This window comes from Pseudophryne corroboree, chromosome 11 (assembly GCF_028390025.1).
Source record: "Pseudophryne corroboree isolate aPseCor3 chromosome 11, aPseCor3.hap2, whole genome shotgun sequence".
NCBI lineage: Eukaryota > Metazoa > Chordata > Amphibia > Anura > Myobatrachidae > Pseudophryne > Pseudophryne corroboree.
Window position 1 is genome coordinate 124,267,090 of NC_086454.1, and position 18,575 is coordinate 124,285,664.

Here is an 18,575-nt window from a genome sequence, read left to right on the forward strand (position 1 = left end):
CAACACCTTGGAATAGATGAAGGTCTCTTTGAACATGCGCCAGGGTCCCTAGCTGGCACTGAACTCACATAATTTATCGGCTCCGGTTAAAAATAAGTGATCCATGGTCATATGATAGTCCAGTCTAGGAAACCAGTGGTATGTAGAGCCATTGACCTCCAATGAATGATATGACAGCTTTGGCTGCACTATTGGGATATTTAGAAGTGACTTCTTGTAGGACAACACAGGATTAGATATCTTAAAAAAGACAAAAAGCAGGTTCACTACTAACCTCCCTTTTCAGGTTCTCTTTGGATAGGAAAAACACAGAGTTCCAAAAGGCATGCAGAGCTGCCAAGTCCCGCTACATATGGAGCAGGTGTCATGGCTAGGGTTGTTTGAGAAGGTTTGGGACCTTAGAACAGAATTGGGCTGGCTTAATATATGATTTACTAATTCATAGACGTGGCAGTTTGGCAAAGTTAGAACACCTGACTGGATGCTGTATCAGGTGAATTGAGTTGGTTATGTGGTACCAGCTATTTGGGAAACTGAAACACTGTGAGGATGAGTTACCAGTGCAATAGAATAGTTGGGAAGTTCATAACATTGAGGGTTCACAATCACTGGGATGAGATTAACCAGTTAATCTGGAAATGCTGCAATGGATTGCAGAGCACCTTTAAAGAAACGCTGGTATAAGCTGTACCAGCGAATTGCGTAATGCTGCAATGGATTGCCAGAGCAGCTCTTCAGGAATGCTGGGATAGGCTGTACAAACAAATGGGAAATGCTGCAATGGAGTTGCAGGGCAGCTCTTTAGGAATGCTGGGATAGGCTGTACCAGCGAATTGGAAATGCTGCAATGATGTACTGAGCAGTTCTTCAAAATCACTGGGATTAGCTGTTCTGACGAATCTGGATATGCTGCGATGATGAACTGAGCAGCTCTTCAGGTTCACTGGGATTGGCTGTACCGCTAAATCTGGATATGCTGAATGATTAACTGAGCATCCCTTCAGGATCACTGGGATTGGCTGTACCAGTGGATCTGGATATGCTGCAATGCTGAGCTGAGAAGCTGAACTGGATAGCTCAGGAAGCAAGGCAGTGCACTTGTCTTGAATTCAACAGGAGAGTCTAGAGCTCACAACAGGTTGATAGACAACAAAGCACTGGCGATTTGCCTGTGCTGGGATTAAGGATTTATACCCCTGGCTTGCTGCTGATTGGTGGTGATGATCACATGACTGTGAAATGGTTCCTGATGGGACTCAGCTGATCAGAGCTCTCATGGCTCTGTCCATGACTGGGTTTGGAGGGAACTGCAGTTGTGGAGTGGGCAGTGGAGACTGACAATGGCCGACAGGCCTGGGAGCGCCAGTAATGGAGACACAGTGCAGCGGTAGACAGCGCAGGACATCAGATAGACCAGCGGATGATGGACAGCGCCTCAGATTGTGGTGCAGGTAAGAGAGAGCGCGGCTGGGAAACACTGAATACCACCATTTTGTGACAGCAGGGAGCCGACATATTAGAGTGCTTGATCACCCCAATATTTGTGCTGCCACTAACCATGTAAATGCATGGTTCTTATGGTTGTGGTGATGTTTGCCGTGTAAAAATTTTGTTACTTGTAATGGTGCTAAAGAATGTAAAACAATCTGATATAATCTTAATTAATTGGCAATCGTCAAACCATATTTTCCTACTTTATGGCTCTAATAACCTCTGAAACATGAGTTCTGAGTTGAAAGTGTGGAAAAGCATTATGAATAGCATCAGCCCCTGTACTGGAAGCTTGCCTGTAGGAATCACCAAAATTCCTCAGTCTCCCAGTCATTCATGGATAGTAGACGAGTAGGAGCCAACCCCAGACTAAATATGGATGTAAGAAAAAAACTAGAATTTATGCTAGTTAAGATATGATTAAAAAAATAAATCAATTAAATAAATGATAAATACAAAATTCAAGCTGATGAAATATTAGAAAAATGTAAAACCTGAAGAATACAGATACATTAAAAAAAGTTAACAATTTTGGGTACATTTTCTCATGGTCAATGTTTATTGTTATCAACCTGAATCGATTGTGTGATAAGGGGTTAAATTGCACAAATACTAACAGACAATTTTTTAATATTGATTTTTTTAGTGTTAGTAAATGTGTGATTTAGCCCCTGAAACACTGCATAGATTTAGATCGATTAAAATCGAACTTTAGAAAACGTCCCCCTTTATGTCCTACAGCTGTGTAAATCTAATAATGATTAGAAGACCTGAGTGGATCATGGCATCTGTACAGAGTGTGGCAAATCCTTATTAATGTTCCCACAATCAATCTTATTGGTATGGCCCACAGTGGTTCTTTAATTACAATGTACAATGGCACTCATTCCGAGTTGTTCGCTCGCTAGCTGCTTTTAGCAGCAATGTACACGCTAGGCCGCCGCTCTCTGGGAGTGTATCTTAGCTTAGCAGAATTGAGAACGAAAGATTAGCTGTTCTGCTATTAAATATTTCCATGCAGTTTCTGAGTAGCTCCAGACCTACTCCTAGATTGCGATCACCTCAGTCCGTGTAGTTCCTGGTTTGACTTCACAAACACGCCCTGCATTCGGCCAGCCACTCCCCTGTTTCTCCAGCCACTCCTGCGTTTTAGCCTGACACGCCTGCGTTTTTAGCACACTCCCGGAAAATGATCAGTTTCCGCCCAGAAACGCCCCTTTCCTGTCAATCACTCACCGATCAGCAGAGCGACTGAAAAGCGTCACTCGGACCTGTGTAAAATTGCATAGTTTTGTGTGAAAATACTTAGCGCGTGCGCCCTGCGGCCCATACGCATGCGCAGAATCGCCCATTTTTAGCCTGATCGCTATTCTGCTAAAAACGTCAGCGAGCGAACAACTCGGAATGACCACCAATACTTGGACCTTTTTTTCCTGGTTCAGTGAGATAGAAAACTCTCATAACTATTCTTTGCTAGCAGAAAAATGTTCTTATTCAACCTTCTAAGTCTTTATAACTATGGGGCCCATTTATCAAAGTATATTTGCAGCTATAGCCCGTTTAGCCGCAAATATTTGGCATCTTCCTTAATGTAAGAAGGAGGGACCACAGAAGGTATCAGAGATACCTGCTGTGATCCCTCCATTGCCGCCCAACGCTGCATCCCCCATTGGCTTCTATGGGGAATGCGATGCTGCCAAATTTACCAATATCTGTAATACGAGGCATTCCCGATATTGGCACCCACGGCTACCGCGGGTCTATTGTTGCCTATAGGCTACACATCGCATTTCTAGCCGGGCAGAGGATTACTCTGGAGCCCTCCCCAGAAGTGGCCTTTCCCCAGCGTGGTCTTAGCAGACCGTACATGCGCAGACCCCCGGCAGCCCTTCCAGCACCTTATAGGACAGGCTCCTTTCGAAGCCTTTGTGCCTGTGGGTGCTGGATGATGCATCTGGCCGATAGGCTTGCATATTGTAATGCTACCCTGGGTGGTAAGATTCCACCCAAATCGCATTCAATATGCTAGGAATGATAAATGGTCTCCTTATGCTTCTTGCTAATCCACGTTACCCTACTGCCACTGTAACTGTGCTGCAGTCACACACATTATAACACAAATGTGCAGGTCATGGACTCTCACAAGATCAGTTCATCTCCTGTTGATGTGATAATTCCCACAATCTTATTGGCTATGATATTAACATTGTGATTGGCTAATAAATATAGCACACACACACACACACACACACACACACACACACACACACACACACACACACACACACACACACACACACACACACACACACGCGCAGAGCCGGCCCTAGGCATAGGCAAACTAGGCAAATGCCTAGGGCATTTAGAATGTCTAGGGGCACAAGCAGATTCTGCTGATTAAAATGATATGTAGCATGCCTATATTCTGTGTGTGACTGTGGCTGTATCTACATACGAAATGCTACGTTACAGTGTATTCCTGGAAAACACTGTAACATAGCATTTCATATGCAGATACAGCCACAGTTGCACACAGAATATAGGCATGCTACATACTATCATTTTAATGAGCAGAAGCTGCTTGTGCATCCTAGCCATACAGCAATGCATTTTTGGCAAAAAAGGCATCTCCTGCTGCATGGCGTATTGAGTCAAGATGTATGAGGACACATCTGTATCCAAGCAGAGGCAGAGGTCACAGTATTAGCTGCCATGTGAGTTCTGTGTGCGGGTGGGTTGGTTGTTCAATAGTGTGTGGCATATGTGTAAGGGACATTATGGGTATAAGGACATTAATAAAGGTTGGCATAATCTGTGAGGTGCATTATGTGTGTCATGTGTATAAATGCATTAATAATGTGCGGCATATGTGTAGGGGACAATATGTGTGTCATTATGTTTATAATAAGGACATTAATAATGTGTGTCATATGTGTAAGGAGCATTACTGAGTGGTATTATATGTATAAATGCATTACTAATGTGTGGCATTATGTGTATAAGGTGCTCAACTGTGTGACGTAACATATAGACAGGGCACTACTGTGTGTTCTAATGTGAATAAAGAGCAATATGCTGTGGTGTAATGTGACTAATGAGCAATTCAGTGTGATGTAACGTGAATAAGGGACACTAACACATGATATAAAGTGTGGCGTAATTTGAATTGGGGGTACTATTGTGTGGCCATGGCACTTCCCAGCAAGAACACGCCCCTTTTTGGGCTGTGCGCTGAATGTACGCACTGTTCCTATTTAAAATATAGGAGGTAGGAGCACCAAGATGAGGACTGCTATGGGTGAGGGGTGATGGTGCTGGGAAAGGGGTACAGGGTCAGAGGCGGAACTAGCGGTGGTGCTATGGGGCACCTGCCAAAAACTTGCATAGGGCATCATATTGGTTAAGGCCGGCGCTGCACACACGGACTACAGGGAGATGATAATGGGATATAGTGATTCAGGCCCTAGTGGAATGCACCTAAAAAAGTATCCGATCTGCTTTTGGGCAAAGTTTCCCAACTTATTTTAATCCACATACTATAATTGTCCTATATTGTTGTAGAGTCTACTGAATGTGGCAACATTGTGGAAAAGGTCTTCATTACCAGTTGGGTGTGGATGACAAAAAAAATGTAAATTGATATGTTATTCATTCAAGGCTGTTCCAAAGCAACACAGGCACATTAGTGTTCTATACAAATACTTTTTATTACAAAATGTTAGATGATATGAATGAGAAAGTATTTCTTAGTCCATGTTTCTTTGAGTTTGGCTCACATACTAGTAAAATCCTTACTAAAGCAGGACAACGGAGACATATTCCATCCAAGTAAGTTATAGGAAAACCTAACAATTTTATTTGGTCTCTACAGGGTAGGTAAGAGGCATGCAGCTGGCCTGTATACCAGTGAATTCAGCAAGGCAAGGAATAATGTGTCTATGAGACATAAACTCGACAAGCTACTAACTCCACCGAAACGCAGGTATGTAGGATGCAGGTTTCAACCATTGGGGTCTCTTTACTAAGCCTTGGATGGAGATAAAGTGGACGGATATAAAGTACCAGCCAATCAGCTCCTAACTGAAATGTCACAGGCTGCATTTGAAAAATGACAGGAGCTGGTTAGTTGTTACTTTATCTCCGTCAGTGGATGACTGGGCATGGGGGCAGGGTGCCATGTGCCCCCTTGGCCAGTACAATTATGCAGCACTAGGGCCGCTGCAGAGCTGAGTTTGCATATACCTGACATCCGGGAATGATCTCTGCCTGCCTCCCGGATGTCAGTAGCAGGCTGTGGATGCAGCACAGAGCCATGTGTGACTGCTCAGCAGGGGGTCCTTTAAGGGGGCTGGGGTTAGTGGGCCCCAAATGGGAGGGGGGAGGGGCTATCAGGGGGTGACAGCCCTCATACAGCTCACTTCCCCTCCACCCCTTCCCTCCCATTGTCTACTCACTCATGAGTCATGCATAGAATAGACCCCAACCAGAGCCGGCGCAAACCGCTCAGCAAAGGGATGCAAAGCAGGTAGGCGCCGGCCTGGAGAGGCGCTGTACCTGCTCTGCATCTCTGTTGAGCAGTAGCGCTGTTCTCTGACTTACGAAGGAGCGGTGCCGCGCCGGAGGAAGCAAGGCAGCGGCAGCCGCAATCACACAGTGAGTGAGCGAGCTCTGTCTTGCTGCTGGGAGGAGGGGCAGTGTGTGGGCGGGGCGGAAGATCGGGAACCAATAACGTCAGGGCAGGGGTGGGAATGGGAAGGAAGCCGCTGCTGTACAGAGACGTACTTTCAGAGGCAGGCTGACCCGGGCAAGGCAACGCGGAGGGGGAGAATCGGAGGTTAGTGCCTGTACAGTACCTGCGCTGCCGGTGAGTGCGGGAGACGTGGAAGGCACTCCAATGGGCAGCCCACCACAGACACTAAACGGCGCAGCTATACCTGGTCAACAGGCAGCACTAAATCGGTAGGGGGGTGGGGAGAGTGGGGAGGGGGAGAGAGAGAGAAAACACTGATGGGGGGTGGGTGTAACACTGGCTGGCAGAGAACACTGGGGTGGGGAGGTGACACTGGAGTGATCACTGAGGAGGTGAGGTGACACTGGCTGGGAGAGAACACTGAGGAGGGGAGGTGACACTGAGGGGGGAGGTGACACTGGCTGGCAGAGAACACTGAGGAGGGGAGCTGTCACTGGGAGTGAACACTGAGGAGAGGAGGTGACACTGGCTGGGAGAGAACACTGAGGAGGGGAGGTGACACGGAGTGAACACGGAGGAGGGGAGGTGACACTGGCTGGGAGAGAACACTGAGGAGGGGAGGTGACACTGGGAGTGAACACTGAGGAGGGGAGGTGACACTGGCTGGCAGAGAACACTGGGGTGGGGAATATGGAAAGGCGCAAATTTATAGTTTGCAGGAGGGCGCCGAACACCCTAGCACCGGCCCTGGCCCCACCCCCACCCCCACCAGACGAGGAGCTAGCAATGCTGCTGCTGCTGCCCTGGAAAGAGTGGGGCTTTCAGTGATAAGGGGTGTATGCAGCTGTACCCATTCAGCTGCTGCCCACAGTAAGCTGTTGTGTTTTCATTTGTTGTGTTTTTTATTTGTTGCTTCAAATCTTAATAGGAAAATATAATAATTCTCTGTATACTATTATACTATATATATATATATATATATATATATATATATATATATATAGGTCCAGTAGTAACGGCACTCGGAGACCATAGAAGGTGAAAAAAAAGTGTAATTCACGTCATTAACGTTTCGGGGCGGCAAGCCCCGTCCTCAGAATGAACACAGCAACAAAGACAAATGAACAAACTTACCCACTTAAATAGAACCCCACACCGCCGACGCCGCCATCCTTCACTTCCGCCGTCGCGTCCCCTTCACCCAGCTGCATCCGCTGCGTCACTTCCGGACACAGGGCTAACGGTTACCAGGGAAACACAGGCATGCATTCCACCACGGACCTGCGCTGCGTTCCACGGCTAGCAGGCGTGGGGAGCTCAGTAAGGGAGGGATCTGCGGGGGGGGAAAAAAAGGAATAGGAGGCGCCCACATTAAACATCAATATACATACTGTCCACCTATGCAACAGTGCACAGACACATATAAAACATGCATATATAAATATACAAACATGTTAAAAAAACTGGGAAAGAGTGCGGAGCAGACACCAGCAACAAATACATATATCTTAATGCAGCATTACAAAATATGTTGAAACATTGTATGAAAAACAATAAACAGTACAAGAGAACTTATGCCTTATGCTCAAAAGGATTAATAACTATACCAGTGTGTTCCAATTTATTTTTTCATTAAGTCCACCCGGATATATAGTACCTAGTCTAGTGATCCAACGAGCTTCCTTGATCAGTAATATTTTTGCTCTATCCCCCCCACGTAATGACAGGGGGACATGATCGATCATAAAATATTGAAGGGATTCTAAAGAGTATATATTTTATAAGGTGTCCTTTTACACTAAAAGGAGTATATTAAGTATTGGGAAACCCTCCTAATCCTCTTATGTCAGTGTGTGTGTATACAGTATATATACAGTAAAAAAAAAAAAAAAAATATATATATATATATATATATATTTATACATATACACATTACATTTCATTGGATAACATTTTTGGATGGGGGGGTTGCATGGAGAGGGGTGGGGGTGACGAGGTTTGGGCCAGGGGTGGGGTGCCTATGAAAGTGTAGGGAGCTCTGCCTGTTTAATTTGTAATGGTCCTCGCAATTTCTGCTGGCAGTCCTGGGGCGCAGACAATCTGTCAGCCTACGTACGACGCAGGACCTGGCAGCTGCCAACACCACTTGCTGTCACTTCCCAGCAGTGCATACTGTACCTCCTCCATAGTTATACTGATGCGGCATGGACTAGACACCACAGCTTTGGAGACGGACCTTCTGACCCCTCAGTGGCAATGTCAGATGCAGGGAAGAAATTTTTGTTGTCTGTGAATGCATCTGAGTAAAAATGCGCATAAGTCCTGTTTTTTTTTTCCGTACAAAGACACAGTAAGAATTTAGACATACAGTAGCAGAAATGTATGGGGCGTCCCTGGGTGTTGCCTGGGAGGTAACATGATGGTGGCTAAATAGAGGCACAGAGATGCTATGTGTTATGGCAGTGTCACAGACTTGTCACTGATAGGGGTTGCATTCGTAGACACTGGGGGTAATTCAGAGTTGATCGCAGCAGCAAGTTTGTTAGCAGTTGGGCAAAACCATGTGCACTGCAGGTGGAGCATATATAACATTTGCAGAGAGAGTTAGATTTGGGTGGGTTATATTGTTTCTGTGCAGGGTAAATACTGGCTGCTTTATTTTTACACTGCAATTTAGATTTCAGATTGAACACACCCTACCCAAATCTAACTCTCTCTGCACGTGTTACATCTGTCCCCCCTGCAGTGCACATGGTTTTGCCCAACTGCTAACAAATTTGCTACTGCGATCAACTCTGAATTACCCCCACTGTCACATAGGAGGCTAAATGCAGATGGATAATCTGCCATAGTTCCGCTGCAAGTTTCCATGGTGCAGCGATGGTGCATCGAAATATATTATCACCCTGATTAAACAATCCTATATATTTGAGGTTCACACCAGTAACATTGACCGACCCTATATTGTGATCATATATTCCATTTTGTTAGGTTAAATATGTTTGTTGCTATATCTGATGGCATAATAGTAGCACTTGGAGGAGTCTGATGGCCAAATAGTGTCATGCAGAGTAGTCTGATGGCCCACTAGTAGCACATGGAGGAGTCTGATGGCCTAATAAAAGCACATGGATGAGTCTGATGGCCAAATAGTGTCATGTGGAGGAGTCTGATGGCCTACTAGTAGCACTTGGAGGAGTCTGATGGCCTAATAGTGTCATGCAGATTAGTCTGATGGCCTAATAGTAGCACATGGATGAGTCTGGTGGCCTAATAGTGTTATGTGGAGGTGTCTGATGGCCTACTAGTAGCACTTGAAGGAGACTCATGGCCTAATAGTGTTATGTGGAGGAGTCTGATGGCCTACCAGTAGCACTTGGAGGAGACTGATGTCATAATAGTGTCATGCAGATTAGTCTGATGGCCTAATAGTAGCACTTGGATGAGTCTGATGGCCTAATGGTGGCATATGGAGGAGTCTGATGGCATAACAGTAGCACTTGGATGAGTCTGATGGCCTAATAGTGGCATGATGAGGAGTCTCATGGCCTAATAGTAGCATTTGGAGGAGCCTGATGGCGTAATAGTGGCTTATGGAGGAGTCTGATGGCATAATAGTAGCGCTGGGCTGGAGAAGCACCTTTCCCGCTCTGCCAGCAGCTAGCAATCCACTGTTGCTGCCCTGCCATTCTTGTTATTCTGTTAGACAGGCAGGCTAAGCCAGTGCCCCAGGATCCCCTCCCCTGATATGTGCTCACTGGCTGCCCTCCTCCCCTGCTCTGTCCCAGCCTCCTCTGCTTGCAGGGGAGGGTTGCCACAGTACTGAGCAATGATTTGATGAGAGGTGGATGCTGAAGGTTGGTTTTATATTAGTGTTGCATTAATGAGTTTACAGATTGCTGGGTGGATGTTGTGAGAGCCAGTCTGTAGGGTGTGCCGCATCAACCTGCTATTATGAGGAATGTATTGTTAGTTGTTTTATGTCCTGGATGTATATCAGATCTCAAATATTTTTTAAAAACTTGTGTGTGTTTGGCACTGACACTATATCTGGCATAGGGCACCAAAAGGTCTAGTTATGGGCTCTGTCAGCCCCTTCTCTGTCTTCCCAGCTAGCCCCCTTTCTGTCTTGGGGAAGCTCAGCATCTCTGGGAGTCAGGATGTGATGGAAAGTGATGAAAACTGGGCACAATTTGGAATTTACAAATGTTGATACATATGCAGTGTGTATAGATTCATCTCACATGCACAACTTGTATAATGAGCCCATTACAGATATACATGTAAATGTCTCCAAAGTACTGAATATCATAGCTGCAGTTTCCAAGAAATATCAATATGGACATAAATAGGAATGCCTCTGTGGCACAGTAATGCTGCATTCAGACTGCAAATGCCGGATCCTACCCGGTAAGACAAACGTGTACTTACCGGGTGGGATCCGGCATTTGCACTCCGCTGCTGGCTTTCCGACCCGGCAATATACCGGGTCGGTTGCCATAACAACGGAGCGCGCAGCAGCAGCAGGGGCTGGGGGTGGAGGCGGCATCGGGAGATGAGCTCATCTCCAGCGCCGCCTCTCCCTATCTTGTGAATGGGAACCGTGTCGCATCGACACGGCTCCCATTCACACCGCACATGTCCCGGTAATCAACCCGGGTAAAACCCTTCTTTTTTACCGGGTTGATTTACCGGGTCAGGCGACCCGCTAAATCGGCCAGTGTGCTTTCACATCGCACACTGACCCGGTTCGACACGGCAATATGCCGTGTCGGTACCGGGTTATTTGTGCGATGTGAAAAGGGTATAAGAGTATGGGGGTTATTCAGAGTTGTTAGCAAACAAAAAAGTTAGCAATTGAGCAAAACCATGTTGCACTGCAGGTGGGGTAGATGTAACATGTGCAGAGAGAATTACATTTGGGTGGGTTATATTGTTTCTGTGCAGGGTAAATACTGGCTGCTTTAGTCTTACACTGCAATTTAATTTTGAACACACCCCACCCAAATCTAACTCTCTGTGCACGTTACATCTGCCCCACCTGCAGTGCAACATGGTTTTGCCCAATTGCTAACTTTTTTGGTTTGCTATCAACTCTGAATAACCCCCTATATAAGTAGTGTAAGACCAACCCTCCAACGGATAAATTCATATAGCATACACCAGGCTGCCAAAAGCCACAAGCCCACAATCCACAATAAAGATAATAGTCCCAATTATATTTAATTTAGAAGGCAAATATAAATTTCTATTACTAAAACAAATATCAAATATTTTTGTTTACATTCACATCCACTTCCTATTGATAATTACATGATTTACAGGGGTCACTGGTAGAAGAGGATGATGATCAGGTAGCCAGCTGGGTCACAGTTAGAAGGAAGAAAAAGAGGGGGAGGCTCGACATCTCCGAACTATCAAACCCGAACAAATTTGCCCGACTGGACGAGGAATCGGAGGATGATAGTGAAGAAATGACGGTGCCGGAGGAGACTGCTCCCTCTAGCATCCAGAGGAGCGGTCCCTCTGGCGCGGTTGGGATAAAAGATAGTCAGGTACCTAGTCAGATGGTGGTGGTAGGGGATTCTATCATCAGGAAGGCAGATAGGGCAATCTGCTACCAGGACCGTGATCGCCGTACAGTCTGTTGTCTCCCGGGTGCTCGGGTACGGCACATCGCGGACCGGGTAGATAGATTGTTGGGAGGGGCTGGGAAAGACCCGGCGGTCTTGGTGCACGTTGGCACCAATGACAAAGTTAGCGGAAGGTGGGTTGTCCTTAAGAAAGACTATTGGGACTTAGGAAAGAAACTGAAGGCAGGGACATCTAAGGTAATATTCTCGGAATTATTACCCATGCCACGCGCTAGTCCAGGGAGGCAGAGGGAGATTAGGGAGGTAAATGTGTGGCTTAGGGATTGGTGCAGGAAAGAGGGGTTGATGTTCCTGGAACACTGGGCGGACTTCTCAGTCAGGTGCCATCTCTTTTGTCGTGACGGATTGCACCTGACTGAGGAGGGGGCAGCGGTGCTGGGGGGAAGGATGGTTAGAAGGTTGGAGGAGATTTTAAACTAGGAGCCTGGGGGGATGGTTTAGCTAGAAACTACGGGTCATGCAGTAAGAATAGTGGGGATGGCGGTAGCAAACGAAATGGGGGAGAAGTTGGGGGGAGGGTAAGAGCAGGCGGTAAGGTTACTAACATGGGTACTAAAAGAGATTTTACCAAAGCACTAACCAATGACGATTACAGGTCATCATTGCTACATAAGGTGAAAGATGTCCCTAACGCAAGGGAAAATACTTATCTTAGTTGTATGTATGTAAACGCCAGAAGCATTACTGGTAAAAAGGGTGAACTAGAAATACTTGCAGCAAGCAAACAGTATGATATTATAGGCATTACTGAAACTTGGTGGGACGAATCTCATGATTGGACAGTCAATCTAGAGGGCTATACACTGTTTAGGAGAGACAGACTAAATAAAAAGGGTGGAGGGGTGTGTCTTTACGTAAAGCCATTTTTAAAACCTGATATACGGGAAGATATTCAGGAGGGGACTGTAGACACTGTCGAGAAATTATGGGTAGAAATTGCATGCGGGGAAAAAGGAATAAAAAAGTTAGTATTGGGTGTATGCTATAGGCCGCCTGGTATCAACGCATCTGATGATGAATTGTTACTAAAGCAAATTGAAAGAGCAGCAGGAGTAGGAGACATAGTAGTGATGGGAGATTTTAACTATCCAGAGATAAACTGGAAAAACGATTCATGTGATACTGCTAGGGGCAATATGTTTTTAAACACACTTAATGATAACTACTTAGTTCAACTAATTGAGGAACCAACTAGGTACAATGCAATCTTAGACCTGGTATTAACAAACAATGGCGATTTGGTATCAGGTATTATAGTAGGGGAACCCATAGGAAACAGCGACCACAATATGGTCACATTCAATATCAGTTTCCATAATCAGCCTTATACTGGCTCAACTAGGACTCTAAACTTTAGCAAAGCAAATTTTTAAAAGATTAGGGTATTTTTCAGGGATATTGAATGGGAAGGTTTGTTTTTAGGAAAAAATACTACGGAGAAATGGGAGGTACTAAAATTCCTGCTAGCTAAAAATACACTCAAATTTATTCCTACGAGCAGCAAAAAAAGGAATAAAAATCATAAACCGATGTGGCTTTACAAAAAGATTAAGGAACTTATGGGCAAGAAAAGGCGAGCATTTAAAAAATACAAATCTGACGGGGAAGCAGAGTCATTTCAGCACTATAAGGAATGTAACCAAATAAGCAAAAAGGAAATAAGAGCGGCTAAAGTAGAAACTGAAAAACTAGTAGCAAAGGAAAGCAAAGCGAATCCCAAAAAATTCTTTAAATACATTAATAGCAAGAGATTAAAGAAGGAGAGTATAGGCCCTTTAAAAGACAAGTTGGGAGTCTTAAGCAAAAATGATAATGACATAGCGGACACACTAAATTAGATTTTTTCAACAGTATTTACTAGAGAGGACCCAATTCAGGGACTAACATATAATCTCAATAATGAGAATATCCCACTGATAGGTACTTATTTAAGCGAGGAAGTAGTCTGTGACCGATTAAAACATTTAAAGATTAATAAGTCCCCAGGTCCCGATGGTATTCACCCAAGGGTTCTAATGGAGCTTCATTCTGAACTTGCAAAACCGCTATTTTTGATCTTTAAGGATTCAGTAATATCAGGTATGGTTCCCAAAGACTGGCGTATAGCGGAAGTAGTGCCTATATTCAAAAAGGGAAGTAAAGCTGAACCAGGTAATTATAGACCAGTTAGTCTTACATCTATAGTGGGGAAAGTATTGGAAGGTATTCTAAGAGATAGTATTCAGAAGTTCCTTGAAGTCAATAAGGTCATTAAAAGGAATCAACATGGGTTTATGAAGGACAGATCCTGTCAAACCAACTTACTTGGCTTTTATGAAACAGTAAGCGCAAACCTAGATCAGGGTAAAGAGGTGGATGTAATCTTTTTAGATTTTGCCAAAGCGTTCGATAGTGTACCACACATGAGACTTATCTACAAGCTACAAGAATCAGGGCTAGGAAGCACAATATGCACTTGGGTCAAAAACTGGTTAGATAATAGGGAGCAGCACGTTGTGGTTAATGGATCTTTTTCAACTTGGACTGAAGTGCTAAGTGGTGTGCCGCAAGGCTCAGTATTAGGACCGCTATTGTTCAATATTTTCATTAATGACCTAACAGAAGGTCTAGAGAGCATGGTGTAAATTTTTGCAGATGATACCAAATTGTGTAAAGTTATAAATGCGGAGGGAGATGCTGAGTCGCTTCAGAATGACTTAGTTAAATTAGAAGCTTGGGCAGCGAAATGGAGAATGCGCTTCAATACAGACAAGTGTAAGGTAATGCACTGTGGTAACAAGAACAAAAATAACACCTACCTACTAAATGGGGTAAAATTAGGGGATTCTGTACTGGAAAAGGACTTAGGTGTCCTCATAGATAGCAAACTAAGCAGTAGTACCCAAAGTAGGACTGCAGCAAAGAAGGCTAATAAGATATTAGCATGCATAAAACGGGGAATTGATGCTAGGGACGAAAGTATTATACTCCCGTTATATAAATCACTTGTGAGGCCACACCTTGAATACTGTGTATAATTTTGGTCACCTTACTACAAAAAGGATATCCTGGAGCTAGAAAAGGTTCAAAGGCGGGTGACCAAACTAATTAAGGGTATGGAGACACTGGAATACGAGGAAAGGCTTGCAAGACTAGGCATGTTTACACTGGAAAAGAGGAGATTAAGAGGCGACATGATCAACATTTACAAATATATAAGGGGACAATATACAGATCTTGCGCAGGACCTGTTTTTGGTTAGATCAACACAGAGAACTCATGGACACTCGCTCAGGTTAGAGGAGAGGAGATTCCACACAATACGGCGTAAAGGCTTTTTTACGGTAAGGATGATACGTGTTTGGAATTCCCTGCCTGAGGGAGTTGTAATGGCCAACTCAGTCAACACCTTTAAGAATAGGTTAGATAAATTCCTAATGGATAAGGATATCCAGGGTAACGGGGCATAGTCACGCACTATGGTTATTAAAAAAAGAGGGGTTAATCGGAACGGCAGTCAGCAACTTCAGTCAAAATTTTATACAAAATAATCGTGCATAGGAGACCACAAATAGGTTGAACCCGATATACAATTGTCTTTTTTCAACCTTAGATACTATGTTACTATGTTTTTTCCACTCCTTTATGGTTTCAAAAAATATATAAACTGGAAAACTTTTATGAATCACTATCACTAATACAGTATTGATACAGTATCTTCTATTATTACCTCTTCATGGGTGGCCACACCTGCGTTAAAAACAAGCATTTGGAAACACAGCTATAGAAATCCTGCATTTGCCCCTGCACCTCTTTAGAATTGCCTAAAAAAGTTAAAATGGTAGGTAACACCCACCACCATGTATATTAACCTCATAGGGGGTCATTCCGAGTTGTTCGCTCGTTGCCAAGTTTTGCTATGCTGCGATTTGTTGCTAACTGCGCATGCGCATGGTACGCAGAGCGCATGCGCTTAGTTATTTAACTAAAAACTTAGCAGTTTTGCTGTGGCTTCAGCGGCGCTTTTCAATCGCTCTGCTGATCGGTGAGTGATTGACAGGAAGTGGGTGTTTCTGGGCGGCAACTCAGCGTTTTCACAGCATTTGCAAAAAAACGCAGGCGTGTCAGGGAAAAACGCGGGAGTGGCTGGGGAAACGGGGGCGTGGCTGGCCAAACGCAGGGCGTGTTTGTGACATCAAACCAGGAACTAAACGAACTAAGATGATCGCAATCTGTGAGTAGGTCCGGAGCTACTCAGAAACTGCAAAGAATTATTTAGTAGCAATTCTGCTAATCTTTCATTAGAAATTCTGCTATGCTAAGATACACTCCCAGAGGGCAGCGGCCTAGCGTGTGCAATGCTACTAAAAGCAGCTAGCGAGCGAACAACTCAGAATAACCCCCATAGAACACAATGTATGCAAACATAAGCTTAAGAGCTAATGTATGTTGTAATGCAAGTTGTAGTGGGTTAATATGCTGCCCTAGTTAAATAGACAGGCAATGAGAAAAGTCAAACTTTCCCTTCAGAAATGCAATGTGTGCATTGATGGGGAATGGCCAGGGAGGTCACAACAGCTCAGGTGACACACACTGTCCACTGATAAAAAGGAGAAGCAGCATCTTACATGTGAAGCTGCTTACTGCTGCTCGTCCATGTCACTGTTATGCTAAGAGTCTCTTACTTATTCCTGTCCGTGACGTCACAGTAAAGCACCAGACTCTTATTCTGGGGAGCTGATGATGCTGACTCCACCTGATGACTACCATGTTAAGAAGCAGCAGGTGGTGGGTGTGCCGCTTCAGAGTTGGTGGAGATGCTGCTTAAGGTTCCTCTAGGGCTTGCACCAGAGAATGTAGGTCATAGCTACTTCAATTATTTCTAATGTTATATTTTCCTTGTTTGGACTCCAGTGTTTCAGAAGTGAATTTTCCAAATGACTCAGAAGAAAATGCGTCAAGATCTGAGGATGCTTGCTTTAACTGGCTGTACCAAAGCTTTCTGAGCAAAGGGTAAGGATCTAGATTATACTGACTGCTGAATGGAAACTTGTATGTTTTTTAATGTTCACCAGTAGCACATTATTGATTCTGTTTTTCAGTACAATTCTTATCATATGCATCACAAGATGGAAATACGTTATTGTCATGTGTTTGTTTTAGCAGATATTATGTGCATTTTGTGACTAGCACTACATCATCCCCATAGTGCACAAAGTATCTCTACAGTCTCTGATGTGTGACTTAGCTGTAGGTACCTTCCCAGCCAATATTGCTGCTATGATTTGGTAAAAAGAAATATTGCCAGTAAGAACTGAATAACGCAGTGGTCATAATATAAGTCGTTCCATGCAAGTGTTGCACTAAGTTAACTAACTCACTTGAGTTAATGAATATTGCACAAAGTGAGGGTGAGCTTTTTCAAAGCTTCGAGAGAGCTAAACTGGAGACAATAAAGTACACAGGCAGTGCCAGTGCTAGGGTGTTTGGTGCCCCCCCCCCCTACCCCTGCAAACAATAAATTTGCACCTTCCCATACATAAAAAAGGAACCACGGGTGCTGTATAAAGGGGTGTGAACTCACAAGGGAGAGGCGTGGCCACACAATAATACCCCAATTCAAATTATGCCACATAGTAGCATAATTTTATTCACATTAAGCCACACATAAACCACATGTGAATTAAGGGGCACTACTATGTAGTATAATATGAGTAAGGGGTATTCATATTACACCACATAGAAGTGCCCCTAATTCCTGTTACATCACATGGTAGTGCTCCTAAAATCACGTTACGTCACACAGTAGTGCCCCTAATACATGTTATGCTACACAGTAATACCGCTTATACACAATGCCCACAGTAGTGCCCCTTGCACATAATACCCACAGTAGTAGTACCACACATAATTCCCACAATAGCAGTGCCCCAAACACATAATGCTCACAGTAGTAATGCCACACATAAAGCCCACAGTAGTGCCCCGTTCACATAAAGCCCACAGTAGTAGTGCCATACATGAAGCCCACAGTAGTGCCCCTTGGACATATTGACCACAGTAGTGCCACACGTAATACCCACAGTAGTAGTGACCCTTACACATAATGCCCACAGTAGTAGTGACCCTTACATATAATGCCCACAGTAGTAGTGACCCTTAAACATAATGCCCACAGTAGTAGTGCCACATAGATTGCCCACAGTAGTAGTGATACTTACACATAACGCCCATAGTAGTAGTGCCTCACATAATGCCCACAGTAGTAGTGCTCCTTACATATAACTCCCACAGTAGTAGTGCCACACATAATTCCCAGACTATTAGTGGCCCTTACACATGTGTCCACAGTAGTAGTGCCACACATAATGCCCATAGTTTTAGTGCCACACATGCCCACAGTAGTAGTGCCCTTTGCACATATGTCCACAGTAGTAGTGCCACACATAATGCCCACAGTAGTAGTGCCCCTTACATATAATGCCCACAGTAGTAGAGCCACACATAATGCTCACAGTAGTAGTGCCGCTTACACATAATGCCCAAAGTAGTAGTGCCACATAGATTGGCCACAGTAGTAGTGCTCCTTACACATAACACCCGTAGTGGTAGTGCCATATATAATGCCCACAGTAGTAGTGCCCCTTACAAATAACACCCACAGTAGTTGTGCCACATATAAAGCCCAGAGTAGTAGTGGCCCTTACACATATGTCCACAGTAGTAGTGCCACACATAATGCCCACAGCAGTAGTGCCACA

The 18,575-nt window shown here is 44.4% G+C and overlaps 1 long non-coding RNA gene across 2 annotated transcripts in view; it reads right to left on the reverse strand.

Moving 5' to 3' along the window:
• Positions 1-18,575, reverse strand: part of LOC134970001 (uncharacterized) — a 320,801-nt gene that overhangs the window by 240,102 nt on the left and 62,124 nt on the right. For both annotated transcript variants that reach the window (XR_010189611.1, XR_010189610.1), the window contains exon 2: positions 7,316-7,514. This is a non-coding gene — a long non-coding RNA (uncharacterized LOC134970001). The remainder of the gene's footprint in view (positions 1-7,315; positions 7,515-18,575) is intronic.